Source organism: Vombatus ursinus, unplaced genomic scaffold (assembly GCF_900497805.2).
Source record: "Vombatus ursinus unplaced genomic scaffold, bare-nosed wombat genome assembly UNPS02014779.1, whole genome shotgun sequence".
Classification (NCBI taxonomy): Eukaryota; Metazoa; Chordata; class Mammalia; order Diprotodontia; family Vombatidae; genus Vombatus; species Vombatus ursinus.
This window is the reverse complement of record NW_020954557.1, coordinates 4736418-4753256: the sequence shown is the minus strand read 5'-3', so window position 1 is coordinate 4753256 and position 16839 is coordinate 4736418.

Sequence of the window (16839 nt, the reverse complement as noted above, 5' to 3'; positions counted from 1 at the left end):
TAAAAGTGATGGACTGGAAGTGCATTTAGGGGTAAAGAAACTGGTGGTCATGGTGAAGAGAAAGAATAAGTTTAGAAGGGGGCAAGGCTTATGGAGCAATGGAATGATAGCTTGTGGAAAAACAAATTTTGGAATTCTTGATCATGAAAGTACAATACTTGAAAGTGATGAAAAATCAAGGATTTGACACCCTATACACATCCAATAACCACCAGTGTGGGTGACTGAGTTGGAATCAAGGGATTAGCCATGGGACTTGAGACTGACAAAGCATTTTGAGCATTTGAGGGAATATCAACATGTATGCTGAAGTTACCTAGTGTAAGACCAGAGGTTGGAGTGTAGAAGAAGGCTGTGATCTGGGTACTGAACTTCTTCATATTTTTTCAGCTAAAGATAAGGTTTATTAAAGATCAATCATATTGGCCAGATTCTTAAGGAATCTAAACATTTGTATAGCTAGTGCAAGTGGGCCAGATCTTAAGAATCTGAGCCTAGGTATTGAACTTCTTGAGAAAGGAAGAAGGATGACCTGGAGGTCGGTATATAATGACCACCAGCAACTCTATTGGGTGATATTTCTAGATAGAGTAAAATAGGAGAACCTCCTGAACGACAGTGGCAGGAGAATCTTAAAGAGGTAAAGGAGAGATGGAGTATGCTTACTTTCCCCCAGGACCAGTGTGTTAGTTGTATAAGAGAAGAGGGAAGGCTTTCTCTTAGGCAGCTATGTATTTTTTATTTCTGATTTTGGAAGAATAAGAATAGACGCTTGTTAGGCATAGGTTGTTGTAGTCACACCAATGCCACACCAAAGTCATGCCAATTATACCCCAATGTTACACTAATATTGACTTTCACACCCATATCATATAAACATCATACTAATTACACATCAATATAATGCCAATGTCCTCTAAATGTCATGGCAATGTCAGGCAAATATTAAATATCACATCAATATCATGGAAACATCACACCAATATCACAAAGACATCACACCCATGTCTTGTAACAATCACACCAATGCCATACCAATTGCATGCCAAGTGTCATGCAAACATCATGGCAACATCATGCAAAAGTTACGCCAATATTAAGCATCATACCAATATCATGCAAGCATCACATCAATGTCACGATCACTTTTAAAGGAAATCAAATTCATTAACACTACTATATGGCTAATAATTCTAAACACATGGAATAATTCATTGAAGAAAAAATAAAATATTTGATAGGGAACAGCTAAAAAATTAAAATTACATTAAAATACATTTTTAATTTACAAACTGGTATTTTTAGACGGAATAAACCTGTATCTCTCATTCTACTATATAGGAATGATATTCAAGTGGAAAGAACAGGCTAAGACTAAATGGCACATTGACTTGCAGTGTGACCTTAGGAAGATCGTTTTATGACTTGGACACGGACTTGGAGGCAGAAGACTTGAGTTTGACCATTGACACTTACGAGTCTTTTGACTGTGTAATTTCTTTGCACTACAGTTTGTTCTTCTGTAAAATGCTGTGTACATTAGGTAAACTATGTATATGTAAATTATGACACCTTGGACTAGTCTCTAAATCACCCAGGTTCTCACTTTTCTCAACTTCAATTTAAGTGAGTGATCTAGATAGAATACTCTTCCTATGACTGGGGTTTTTAACCTGGGATGAGAGAACGTGTGTTTTAAATATCTATCTCATCTATCTATCTATCTATCTATCTATCTATCTATCTATCTATCTATCTATCTATCTATTTTGATAACCATATTTCAACATAATTAGTATCCTTTGTAGTTATATGTGTGTAAATACACACATATATTTGTGTCTGTATATATGTATGTACACGTATATATGTGTGTATATGTATAAATGTATGTGTCTGTGTATATGTATATATAATATATATGTGTATGTTATATATGTGTGTATGTGTGTGTGTGTGTGTGTGTGTGTATATATATATATATATATATTATTGAAAACATTCTGAGAATGGATCCATTGACTTCACCAGATTGCCAAAGTGGTCTATGACATACATACAAAAATGTCAAATATCCTTGCTCTAAGGCCTCTCTGGTTTTGAAATCTGTGATTCTGTTTCTCTAGCTCCTAAGAGAGACCAGATAATTTTGAAGGCTGCTTCTGGCCCCAAAATCCAATGATTCTATGACTGTTCTAGAAACAGTTTAATGACTAGAGAGATTCTCTACTCTCTGGGATGGTTGTATTTCCAAGAAACTAGTATAGGTTAAATATATAGTTATGCATGGTGTACATCTGTGTATATGTATGTATATTTTTATGTGTATATATGTATACATATGAAAAGAAGGTATGTGCCATAGGGTGTGTGTATATACAAACACACATACACACATGCACACAAGGGCACAATTTCTGTACCCTTAATAACATTGTGAAATTGGAAATGTGTTCCTTTAGAGGGAGGGAGCATATCAAGGACTAAAATTAAATCTAAACATATGTTCACACATATATTTATGTACATATGTATATATGTATACTTATATGCAGATATATGTACAGATGACTGAAATAAACTTTTCATAATTAAAATATAATAGTCAAACATAAAACATAGTGAAGGAAAACATGTTTTCATGGATAGAGAATTGGTCTAAGAGTTTGGAATAATAATATTAATAATAGTGATGGTGGTTATTATTAAAAACATTTATATATCATTTTAATGTTTACAAAGTATTTACAAATATTATTTCATATTTTCCCTCACAATAGCACTTGGAGGTAGGAAGGTCCATACTTCAGTTCTGAAATATGCTAGTTGTATGACCTTGGGTCAGTCTCTTGATCTCTCAGTACTCTGCGTAACTTTCTAAGAAGATCAACTTTAGAGTGATTTCTTTTCAACATTTGTACGAAGAGTTTCCTCCTTTTCTTTAGTTTTGTGCATAGTCCTTTGTTTGTTTCCAATATCTGTCCAAGTTAAGTGTATTGATGAACTAGCTATATAGTTTTCCATCCAGTTGAATGCCACCATTTGGACAACAAGAATTCTCTTTTCATTTTGTTTTTTCTCTTGAGATAGGCTGATTTTTTTTTTTTTGAGAAAGAGAGTAAAATTTTTAATTAGGAGGCTCTGAACTGTTCCAGGGATTGATGCCATCAGCACAAAAATGGCATATCTAGAGGTCCTCACTATCTGTAAGGAATCCTTCATTGACTTGTCCATATTCTCCACTAGACATTCTCCATGACACTGACAAATATCATTGGCAAACATACTTCTCCATGTTTTTTTTCTCAATTGACATTACTAATCAGAGAGTTGTATAATGATCTGTTATTAATTTTCCTAAATTTAAAAAAAATAATTGAAACCATTTTTTTTATAATCACTTCCGTCCCTTGTTTGGTTAAGAATTTTTCTTTTAGCCATAGCTGTTCTTAGTTCCTTTTACCATTTTCCTATAGTGAGATGACCTTTGATATCTAGATTGCATATCTATTGATAATGTATTATTGTATACAATATAAGATGCTCTTCTAAAGCTATTTCTGGCAAAACCTCTACCTAGATTTCCCAACAGTTCTTGTTAAATACCAATCATTTCCCAAGTAATTTGTCCTCCTGAGTTTATCAAATACTTAGATATTTGTAAAGCACTTAGCACAGTGCTTAGCCTATAGTAGGTGATTAAGAAATGTTTGCTCCCTTCCTCTCCTTTCTGTCTGCTTGTTTTGGAATCTCATCTAGTATTTTCTGCTATCTACTATTCATTTTTTAAGCTGTAGTAAACATATTTGATGATTACTGCTATATAATATCACTTGAAGCCATGAAATGATATTCCCCTTTATTCCTATTTTGAATAATTTCCTTTGAGATTTTAGACTTTTTGTGCTTCCTAATACCCTATTGGCAAAATGCTTAGTAATGCACCAAATCTATAAATTAATACAGGAAAAACTCCATTAAAAATATTGACAAGGCCCAAACATAAGCAATTGATATTCTTTCAAATTGTAATTATTTCTTGAGGGTATTTATACTCTCATATATAGTTTATACATACATACATACATGCATGCATACATACATACACACACCACACATACACACATATATTCACATATACCTACACATACATGTATATATATATATGTATACCCTTCCAAACATTTTATACATTTTGTAGTTATTTTTGAATGAGATTTTTCTTTTTTTTGTTTTACTATATAGAAATGATGATTTGTACAGATTTTTTTTTATTCTGCTACTTTAGAGAGTTAAAGTAATTGCTTGATTAGTTTCTTTGCTGCTTCTCTAGGTTCTTCCTTAATTAAACTATCATGCTATCTACCAAAAATAAAAAAGAACAGTTATGTTTCTTCTCTTCTCATGTGTGTACCTTTCATTACTTTTTCTTGTCTTACTGCTATAGCTAGTATTTATAGAACTATGTCAAAAAATAGAGCTTTCTTGTTGTACCTTTATACTTACTGGGAAATTTTTCAGTCTTTCACTATTACAAGCAATGCTACTTTTTTTTTAACTAGAGGTATAAATAAATAGAAAATGAGAGATGATATATAGATATAAATGTATGTAGATATTAATATGCATTTTGTCACATTAAAATTGATCTTTCTTTATACATACATATATGTGTGCATATATATATATATATTTCTTTATACATATACATGTATATTTCTTTTTATTGTTTGTCAGGCTTTTGTTTCTTTTTTTGCACAAATAAATGTCAATTATCCTAGATAAGCCATCAAAGTACAATCCTATGCCAATCCATTCCTGATCCTCAACTTGACATTCTTCATCAAATATCTACCTTTTTATCTCTTTCTCTCATTGAGGCTCTATCTCAATAAAAGAAAGTAGGTCAATGAGAGAGGGAGCAGGGGATTTGTGTTCGACCCTTATACTTACTGGAGAATTTTCCATGTTTCACTATTACATATAATTTTAGCTTTTTGAGAGATAGAGACAAACACCTGTATCACATTAAAATTGATTATATATAATAAACATGCACACATTATACATACGTGTGTATAAATATGTGTGTATATATATACATATATGTGTGTTTGTATATATGATTTGGTTGTTGAGTTTTTTGTTTTGTTTTGTTTTAGTACAAATGAATGTCTATGATCTTAGATAAACCAACAAAAAGCCTGTGACATTTTGTCCTTGACCCTTCATATAACATCCTTCATCAAATGTTTGTCTTTGTTGACTGTTTCTCTCATTGAGGTTTTATTTTTCTACTTGGGTACTGTGGGAATGTATATGCAGCAATATTTGCAGTAAGTTACAAGCCCTCTCTCTCTACTTGTGATTATATTGTTAACATATAAATGCTTACTCACCTCGGTTTATGTCTCTGTTGTCTTTTCAGCATCTCTGTCTGGTGTTGACTCCTTAGTGAATACTTGGTTCCTTGGAGAAACTCTATGTTCTACAGGCCCCTCTTTAGGTCCTTGTGTGGTTCAGCAACTCTTTATCTTCTCTCTGTTGGTTTCCATATTTCTGCTTAAATTGAAAGGCAAATTCTTTCATGTTCATCTGCTCCAGGCATCTCATGTAAACTACAACAGAGAATTTACCTGTATACTTCAATGAGAATGGATTAGAAAGGTAGGCAAATGCCCATTAGATCTTCTGCAAATTGCCATGAATTTGTCTTTAATTGTCAGGCAAACAGCAACCAAACTCTCCCTAAAAAAGGAATCATCCTGTCTCCTAGCCTAGCTGGATGGATTGTTTTATTATTCTTTGCATTTTGTTAGCCTGCTGATTTCTTATTAAATAATATCAATTAAATCCAGTGAATTTGTGTGCCAGCATCATTATAAGCCATTTGGTAGTATCTTAAATACAAAATGCAATAAATTAAAACAAATTCTATTGACTTTCATCATTTTGTTTACTAATGAAATACACACTTGTGAAAAACTCAATTGAATTTATAACTATTAGTACAAGAACTTGCACTAAATAAAAGTTACTGTATGAAATGTCTTTTATGCCATTTCAATAAAATTGCTAAATTCAAATGAAGAAATGACTATTCCCCAACCTGGTCCTGTATAGGAATAAGTAGGTAAAAAATTAGGGTTCTAGGGCAGTGTTGAATTTACCATGTTAACAGGATGGTCTGGTGGGAGTTACAGTTTCTTGCCTTCCAAATTCTTTCTTGGAGTTAACAGAAAGGAAGAAGGAAGACATATTACCTTCTAATCCTGGGAAATCTCTTAATTGCCAAATCTAACAGCTTGGGAAATGATCATAATAACTGAAGGACATTTGTTCATGTACATGTTTACATTGATGGTGGAAAGAATAATGAAGAAAGATAGGCAATGGGATTGCCTTTGGTTATACTCTTAGTTCAGAACCATAGAATCAAGGATTACTTGAATTGGAAGGGAACTTAGAGGTGACCTAACCTAATCCCTTCATTTTATGAATGAGGAAACTGAGGCTTAAAGAGAATAAGTAACTTGCCAAAGGTCACATAATTAGTTGATAGCAACACTCATATTTTTACAACTAAAATAAGTCACTTAATATACATTTTTATAATTTTTTGAAAAAATCAAGAATATGTAAAGGAATCTTATTGGTAACAAAATTATAAAGAACCTTTATTTTTTAATAATATAGAAATTAATAATCTAAACTTATCACTTTATAAACTAATGAAAATGGAAAAATAATTTTATTTTCTGACAATTTAAAATTTTCTTGTATAAAATCTAATCCAGTGACTTATTGACAATATTTATGGCAAACACTATTGTCTGGAATGAGCAATATTAGACGCTGAAGTCAAGACAGGTGTCATAAACACATTTGCACTCACTATGTTAAATAGATAAATTAAATAGATCTTAATAGGGAAAAACTGATTCATTAATTCAGCAACTTTTCATAGAGTATCTCCTTCACCTTCCTGCCCATGCCCCATTTCTATCCACATAAGTATGGGCATTACATTCTGCCTTTCCTAGGAAGTGTGGCTTCTATATATCTCTTTATCTTCACTAAGTTCTACCAAGTATTTCAGATTGATAGATAATTCCAACCTTAAAAGAAAACCCTTATTGTTGTTTTCCTACTAAAAATTAACACATAGCAAAAAGAGGAAGCAAAATTGAGACCCATCAGTTACAAAATGGCAGAGCAAATTGTAACATATGAATGTCATGAACTATTATTAAAATGTAAGCAAGAAATAATATGAGGATTCAGAGAAATATGTGTAACATTTAAAAGTTTGAGAGATACAATTTCTGGGTAATTAATCATTTTATTAATAATGCTAGCATATTACCAATAAAATGGCTCAGTAATATTCTTGAATGTTAAAGACCAATCATGGCAATGGGCTCACAGTTTATGTGCCCTTGGAAGAGTGGGTGTTCCTGAGGGTGGCAATCAACTCTGATTGGTGAACAATTAATGAAAGAGAATGGAGGCAGACCTATTCTAATGAGTAGCTTGGGGATGTAATTTTGATTATGTCATTTACTTTTAAATTCCTTAGCCTTGGTCAATCTAATCAAAGAATTTATCCCCACCCATACCTGTGTAGAGCACAATGGGTTTTCCCACCTTAGATTAAATTTCTTCTAAGATTGAGTGGGGTCTTCTGAACAAGATTGAGGAGAAAGTTAATTCAATCTCATAATCAGCAATGTCCTTCAGAGACTGAACAACCTATAGGCTTCTGAAAAAATCCTGGTCCTAATTTAATATTTGATTATTAATATGAGGGAGAAATAAACATTTCTTTAATATGGAAAGACTTATGTGAACTGATTTAGAGCAAAGTGGAACCCAGAAAGCAATATGAACAATAAATACAATAATGTAGATGAAAACAACACTACAAGACAATCAAACTTTTACCAATTCTAATGATTATTCTTGGTCAAATATTAATGAAATACAATCTCATCTTAGTAGAGAAATGAGACTAGAGATATAGAATGTGGTAGGTATTTTTTAAGACTTTTTTTAGATCTATCTGTTGCTTTTGCTTACATGTTTTTCTTTGTTACAAGGGCGGTTTCAACTGCTGGGGGGTGGAATTCAAAGGAAACTACTATTAAAACAAAATGTTACACTAAAAATTTTTTAAATTAGTAAAAGAAGGAATAGAAGTATTAATCACAAAGTAATTCTCCTAATACTTCATGGTGATAGAGAATTTATTAGAGAACTCCATCTAATGTGGGGTCAAAATTACAAAGTTAGAAGAGTCTTATTGGAAATGAATGTAAAAAAAATGTTAAAGGAGGTTTTTGTCTGAAGAACAGTAGTGATAATGTTTAGGGATATGAAAGGTCTTTAAAAATTATAATGGACTAGCTACTCTGATCAATACAGTGATCCAAGACAATTCCAAAGGATTCACGATAAAAAATGCTATCTGCCACCAGAGAGAGAACTGGTGAACTCTGAGTGCATACTGAAATATAAATTTTATTCACTTTATTTTTCTTGCTTTTTTTTCAACATAGCTAATATGGAAATAAGTTTAGAATGATTTCACATCTATAATCGATATCATACTGCTTACCTTCTCAATGAGTGGGGGATGGACTAGAGGGAGGGAGACAATTTGAAACTCAAAATTTTTTAATGTTTACAATAAGTAATAAATTTAAAATAAAATAAAATTAAATTAAATTACAACAAACTTTTAAGAATCATTGAGCTTAAATTTCAGGCAAAGGACTAAAGATGCATCAATAATTGAAGGATCCACAACATTGTTGGGTTGAATATTTCCCTCACAAATACAGATCCCAACTCTTCCATAACTTATTCGTTGTTATTTTAAAGTTGTTGTGACTAAAAACAAGGCAATGAAGAAGCTTTCTTAGCCTAGCTAGGCTTGTCCTTGGATAGTAGAATAGTCTATCTTCAAATCTATTCACATAGTCTTTTTATTTCAGTAGGACTTGCCAGGGTCTTCACTCTATTGGATTAACCTTCGAAAATACAAGATCACTTTTGCAACAAAATGAATGTTTGAGGTGAGAACTTCAAATATTGCAAAAATATTGATGTTCCATGGGATAGGGAAAGGGACTAAACTTATGATTTCATTGATATGAGAAACTTCCAACTGTGAAAAATAATTCCTTCTAACAATGTGGGCCAGTAGCTTCTGAGTCTTATAGCATTGAAGAGTTGTTTAAATCACTGTAAGGTTAAGGAATTTCCACAGGAAATTTGTGTGAGAGGCAGGGCTTAAACTCAGGTCTTCACATCTCCAAGGCTGTCTCTCTAGCCATTATGGACCCTGCCTCAATTATTGATGCTCCATGAATATTAAATAAAATGAAATTAACATCTCCAAAAATAAAGAACTTGTTCAACATAAAACCATAAAATGGGGACGAAAAATATGTCTCACTGAATTGACCATATGATCTTAACAGTGTTACAGGTGACAACAAAGCTTCTGGCTCACAGCCACATAATTGTGAAACAATATCACACCATATTCTACACATTTATTGTATAGACCAGTTTGGTTAATGGTTTGTTGAGATCCAGCTTGTCTTAGAGATGGAAATTATATTTTGGGATGTAAGAGTGGTAAAGTGGTAAAAAGTCTCATGAAAGAGAATATGAAGAATAGTGAAGAGAATTTTATTAGCTGGTTAGTTTAAAGAAAAGTAAAGAAATCATAGAAACATAACCCTAGTGTTAGACAGTGATTAAAAACCATCCCATTGACTTTCTTTAGGAAGTGCCACTTTTACAATCCCCCAACAAAATGAAGTGGGTTTTTTTTTTTTATTTAAAGTTCTCAAAAAAATGTATGTAGCTAAAACTTTCTTTAAAAGCCAATTTGAAAGTTTGATAAAGATCATTGGATAGGCCTAGATGATCAGTCATTAAATTCCAATTGCCTCATTTCAGAAAACAAAGTAATGCATCCTTTTATGTATTTTCATTAATTATTTTCAGACTTGTAGATCATTTTTTTTCCTACTAGCTTGTAATTATTTCCAAATCTGATGTGTTCTACACTAGTAGGATAATTCATATTTTCTTCAGAATGTGATCCTCACTCTCTTCTCAATTCTCTACAGGACAGCTTCGGAACTTATCATTCAATTGAAACTCTCTCCAAAATTACTAATGATCTCTTAATTGTCAGATTTAAATGCCTTTTCTCAACCCTCTTCCTTCTTGACCTCTCTGTGGTCTTTGACACTGTTGATTACTTTCTTTTCCTTGAAGGAAAGTGTAGCAGAGAAAAGGCATACCTACAGTGAAGGTCTGTAGAGCCATTGTGCTGACCTCATTCTTGTATGCCTGTGAAACCTGGACAAATACCAGCCCCATGCAGCTTCCATTTGAATTGTCTTAGGAAGGTTCTAAAGATCACCTGGCAAAATAAGGTAACAGATACTGAGGTCCTTCCTCTGGCTGAACTGTCAAGCATTCAAACTCTACTGCAGAAAGTGCCACTCTAATGGGCTAAAAGACTATTTTATGGAGAACTCACACAAGACAAGTGTTCACATGCAGGTTACAGAAGTGATACCAGGACATTATCAAGGTCTCTCTGAAGAATTTTGGAACAGGTTGTGAAATATGGGAGACACTGGCACAGACCAGCATGGCATGCCCACATCAAAGAAGGCAGTGTGCTGTATGAGCAAAGAAGAATTGCAGTAGCTCAAAAGAAACATGAGATGCACAAATTTAGAGGTGTTTCCACTCCAAATGTGTATATGGACTATTTGTGCCAGATTATTAAATTATTTATGAAACTATTTGATTTTTTCTCTATCGTATCAAAATAGCTAGTGGTTTGCATACTTAATTATTATTTTCCTTTCAAAATGACTCCTAGTTTACATATTAATTGCTTTTTAAAATGTTGTTTATTTCTTGTTTGATTTTGAGAATTTTTATTTTTTGTATTTAGTTGTTATTTTTAAAATTTGTGTTTCTAGTTTTTTTCTTAGTTGCATGCCCAAATAATTTATCTCTTTCTCTTTATTTTTTGTTGATGAAGGTATTTAAAATATACATTTTCTCTAAGGCTTCTTTTGCTACGTTTCAAAATTTTTAATTTTTTTTTCATTTTCTTTGGAAAAAAACATTTATTCTTTCTATGATTTAATATTTAGCAAACTTAGTCTTTGTAATTATATCATTTAATCCCCATTTAAGTCTGAATTATTTCTTCAAATACCCATTATCGAATGTTTGCTATATAAGTCAATAAGTCATTTTCAATATGTTTGCTTTTCTGTATTATTTATGAGTCCCTGATAACCTAGAATTTGGTTGGTTTTAATCAAGGCACCATACAAATCTGAATACATATATATATATATATATGTGTGTGTGTGTGTACACACATGTGTGAATATATATGTATATATACATATATATGTAATACATACATACATACACGTATATACATATATACAAAGAGAGAGAGAGAGTTTTAATTATTCCTACTCAGTAATCACCAGATTTCTGTCTTATATAACTTTCCTAAAATGCTATTCAGGTCCTCAACTTGTTTCTTTAGCTTTTTATTAGATTTGTCTAAGTCTGAAAGTGGAATATTGAATTCCACAACAATTATTTTTTTTTAACCTATTTCTCCCTATAGCTTAATTAGGTTCTCTTTTAAGTGCTTAGCAGTTATGTCAATTAGTATACACACACACACATATGTATGTATGTGCATATATTAGTGTGTATATATACATATATTATATATTAGTGTATATATGTGCACATATTAGCATATATATGTATGTTATTTTTTATTATGTTACCTTTAAACAAAATGTAGTTTCTCTACTTACCTTTTAAAAATGGGTTTATTTTTACTGTTTTACTATAAATCTTATCCCTACTTTTATGGATCCATTTGAAGCATAATAAACTCTGCTTTACCAGATCATTTTCATTTTGTCTGTTTCTTATAATTCAAATACAAATACAAATTCAAATGCCAAATATTGTATTCTACTGTATAATGCATTTTTCCACTCTCCTCCATTTTATGGAGTCCAACACATTCACATTTAAGATTCGATTGTAATTGATTTTCTGTACATCATATCCTCTTGTACCTTTTCCTTCTTTTCTGGCCAATTCCCTCTTTAGAAAGCAAAAGGGAAAAAAAAAACAAAGGAAGCAAACGAATATCCATAATCTACAATCAAGGCATTCTTTTCCTATTCTTCTGCGTCTTAACCTTTCTTCACCAATCCTCGACCCCAATCTCTGTTTCTAATACACCTATAGAGAATACCTCCAATGTGTATGCAGATTAGTCTCAAAAAAAAAAAGTTTCACAGTTTGGAAGTAGGCATATACTTCTGGGGTTTTATTATTGTTGTCTTTTTTTGGTAACTAATGTGGATTAATTACTTTATATCTTTTCTATCTTCCTCTCCTTTTGATACCTTGTCAATCAGTTCTTCAGTTCTCTTACAGTTGCATTGCTTCCAGCACTGATTTCATATATACTTGTGCTAATTTATCTGCTTTTTACAGGTTTTATTATCTTTGGTAACATTTCTACCTCCACTATATATAGTATATCTGTGACTGTGATATTAGAGTCCAAGTGCCGTGGTGCCACTGTCTTTGATGGTGAAAAGACCATGTTATATAAATCTTTATAGATCATTTCCATCTTTCTTCTATTTATTGTCCTCTTTCCAATTTCATCCTCAAATGCCCTCAGGATGACTTTGCTTAGTTGGATCTTTTACAAAGCTTTCTTTCAAAATGTCTTGAATCTTCATTGCTTCTCTCCATTTTATGAGCTGACGCTGTTCATAATCTACCACCATGCTTCTCTGAAAGATTTATCAAGTGAGTTTCATCTAGTGTTGCCTTTGGCTGCCATATCTATCCCCTTCTCAAGTAAGTCAAGTGTTTGCTAACTAGGCTGTTTTTAGACACTTTTTATCTTATTATGGAAACTGATTTAATCAGTTGAATTTCAATAATGAAGTATTGTAATTGGCACTTATATAATTTATTTCATTCAAAACTAATTTTAGCCATAAATAATTTGTTTTGGTAAATTAGATTATTCAGTTGTTTTAATTATATATTACATCCCTTTCTCATTTTAATCCTTCTAGCTTTATAGTCTTCATTCTTTTTCTAACTAGTTGGTAGTAAGACACAAAGCATAGTAAATAACTATACAGATAAAATTTTTAAAATAATTCTTATGATTCACTCAAAAATTTTCTGTTGGGTTCTTACTGAGTCACTTTACTACATTTTGGCACATTACATATTTTATTAATGTTTGTAGAGAAATGAAAAAAATTAATTAAATATTAAAATATTTCCAAGTATCCATACACTAGATCTTAGGCAGATAAAAACATACAGATTATTAACTATAATTTGCACTTTCAATCCACAGGTTTGGGATCATCTCAATATATGCGTTGAAATATAACACTACTATCAAAAAAGGTTTAAACAAAGTTTAACAGTTAAAACAGGTATATTTTATGATTACTTTTTTAGCTTATAAGAAAATATAATACAGTATATTGTTCTTCTCCTGCCCTGTCCTCCTCTAATAAGATGTTAATCTGAGAGTGTCAGTATATTTCAACTAAATTTTGTGGTTGTTATTAGGGTAGTTAGGTGGTATAGTGGATAGAGTGCTGGGGCTGGAGTCAGGAAGACTCATCTTCCTGAACTTAAATCCAGCGTGATACCGCTAGATGTGTGACCCTACGCAAGTCACTTAACTCATTCTAGTATCTTTGTCAAGAAAACCTCAAATGAGGTCATGAGGAGTTGGACATTGAAAAAAGACTGAACAAAAACAAATATTTCAACTAAATACTAAATGCCAGGTAACACCAACATTACCCATATTAACATTAACCAAAAAAGTTTGGCAAATGAAAATCTTTCAATCCACATAAACTTTTGCAACATTTTAATCGCTTAAATAGCATTATTTAAGACTGACAATTTTTATCACTTTAAGTACTAGATGAAAGGCAAAATGTCATAGCAAATAGATAGTTGATCTCTTAGCCATGATAGCCTGGGTCCTGACTCTCATATATGCTGGTTATGTGACTCTGGTCAAATCATTAACTTCTCAACACTCAAGACAACTCTCTAATTATATAAGTTGCAGAATATGCAGGGAGGGAGTTTTCTAGCAGCGATCTCTCTATGCTCTTGAAAACACCAGGTTAGACCAAATAAAATAAAGTAAAGTACCAATGAGTGATATAAATAGGTAGATAGATAGATAAAGTTAACATTTCTTTGGTTTTTACAAGATATAATATTCTACATCTATATGGCAAAGTAAAAAATTAATTAATATATGTTCTTTACAAACATCCCACATTGATGCCTCATGTTGCTGTAGAGTTGCCCTTCAATTCTTCAAAGTAATGATAGCAGCATGCAAGTGTTGGCAGGTTCACCATGTTGAAGCAGCACTGAGATCTATCCCAATGAGATCTATCTCTGAGGACAAGCTTGATAAATGCATAATGACTCATCCCCAGCAGGTTGGTCACAAGGAGATTAATTCTTTCTTCCACATTGACTCAGTAAACAAATAAAAATATATAATATTCTTTAGTCTTGTGTGCTCTCCCTGCTCTACTTCAGTACTAACAGTACAAAAATGGGGAAAAGCTATAAATAATTGACTTATTACACTTAATACATATCAACTTATACTTTAAATGAACTGTTATACTATGTGAGGAACTGAACCACATTAATATCTAAAGTCTCACTGCAAACAAAACCGGAAGATATATAGAATTTGTATTTAAACTAAAGACAGATTCCATTAGACAGTTGATTAGATAAATTGATGATTATTTTTTTCATCTTGTGCCCAAAGACAAGAAATATCATTTCCTGGAATTCCTCTTTGTCTTACATTGTAGTATTCCCAAGCCACATGAGTATAATGATCCTAATGGAGATGATAAAATCACTTATGATCTTAGATTAAGAGCAGGATGGCACTAGGGAGTTCTTTGAGTACAAATACTTCATGATATAAACAAGGAAACTGAGGCCCAGCTTATTCAACAACACACATTAAAAAGAACAAAGTAGGAGAGAAATCTTGCAAAGATTTTCACTAGATCCTCCATACCAAATAAATATGTAATTGATACTTAGTTACTTAAATTTAGAGGTGAGGGGCACAAGGAGAATGGTGAAGAGTATGTTGAAAAGTCATAGTTTAGAAATAAGAAATGAAAGTAGGGGCAGCTAGGTGACGCAGTGAATAGAACTCTGGCTTTGGAGTCAGGAGGACCCGAGTTCAAATCCAGCCGCAGACACTAACTAACTGTGTGACCCTGGGCAAGTCACTTAACCCCAATCACCTCACCAAAAAAGCAAAAAAAAAAAAAAAAATTAAAGTAGCAAAGGCTTATAGGCTACTTACAAGTCGTGATTCTGAATATCTGTGTATATACATATATATGAATAATTTACAAATGTGTAGATTAAATTTATATGTGCATGTGTGTATGTTTGACATATTGTCTATGTTATAAAAACTTTCTTAAAGAAAAGAGACATAATGGGTCACTTGAAATGATGAGAACCCAACAACATCACAATGAGATTGATCCAATGAACAGCTGTTTAGAGTCAGTAAATAGATCTTTTACATATATAGGAGTCTTTTCCAAAATGACTGTTTGTCCTATAGTCAAACTATTAATGACAACAATAACATTTCACACCAAATTCTCAGTGTGACAACAAAAAGAACAAAACACTGAATGTGACTGCAATACAACTCCATTGTCACCTTTTTAAAAGAAGCTGTTATGTCTGCAAACTGGGAAATGGAGAAAATCAAAGACATTGAATGATTATCACCACTCTTTCAATTTCAGTCAATACAAAAAAGTAACCATGTGGAAAAGGCACAAAGAATTTATAAACCACCTTAGTCGTCAAACACTTTACCTCCTAGTGAAACAGAAAGTCATGATATCCAAGGTAACAGCAATTTAGTGTAGAAGCTCATTTGCAAAAACTTTAAGGAGGACGAGGGCAAACATGAAAAAGCAAAAAAAAAATAGTGGAAGGGAAAAAGAGATTTCAAAAAAGCCTGGTATGCTACTTGACTGAGCAAATAATCTCAAGAGCATTTATAGATGAAGCCAGAAGGAGTTCCACGAGGAGAACCACGAAAAATCAAATTTGTTAATATTTCAAAGAGACCTATTTTCTCATCAGTAACAAAGAAACCATCCCTTTGGGATTTTAATACTTTATACCTGATATGAAAATGGCATTTAAAAAATAAAGAGTATTTGGATCTAACCATGTATACATAGATTAGACATCCATGTTAGAGGTAACACAATAATGCAAGCACTTATGGATCAATCCTGAAGCTCTCAAGATAAGACTGATACCAAAAGAATATGAAAGAAAAAATCATAGATATGATAACCATCAAAAATAGGAGACCTTGAAGATAGCAGTAAACATTGACCCGCATATGTACTTCTTTCACTTCTAGAAAGTTTTTTATGAGAATGATTGATGTACATATAGAAGGTAACCCTGATTTAAAAAAAATAGAAGGAAACTAGCAGTGCCTTATAGTTGATTTTCAACAGAGAACTAAATTTCTATAGTCATACAATTAACTGAATGGTGTAGAGAATGTAAGATGATACTACTCTTTATTGTTCTTCATTACTCCACAAGAGAATGACTTTGTAAAGTAAAACTACCTTAAAACTCCTCCTCTACAAATAA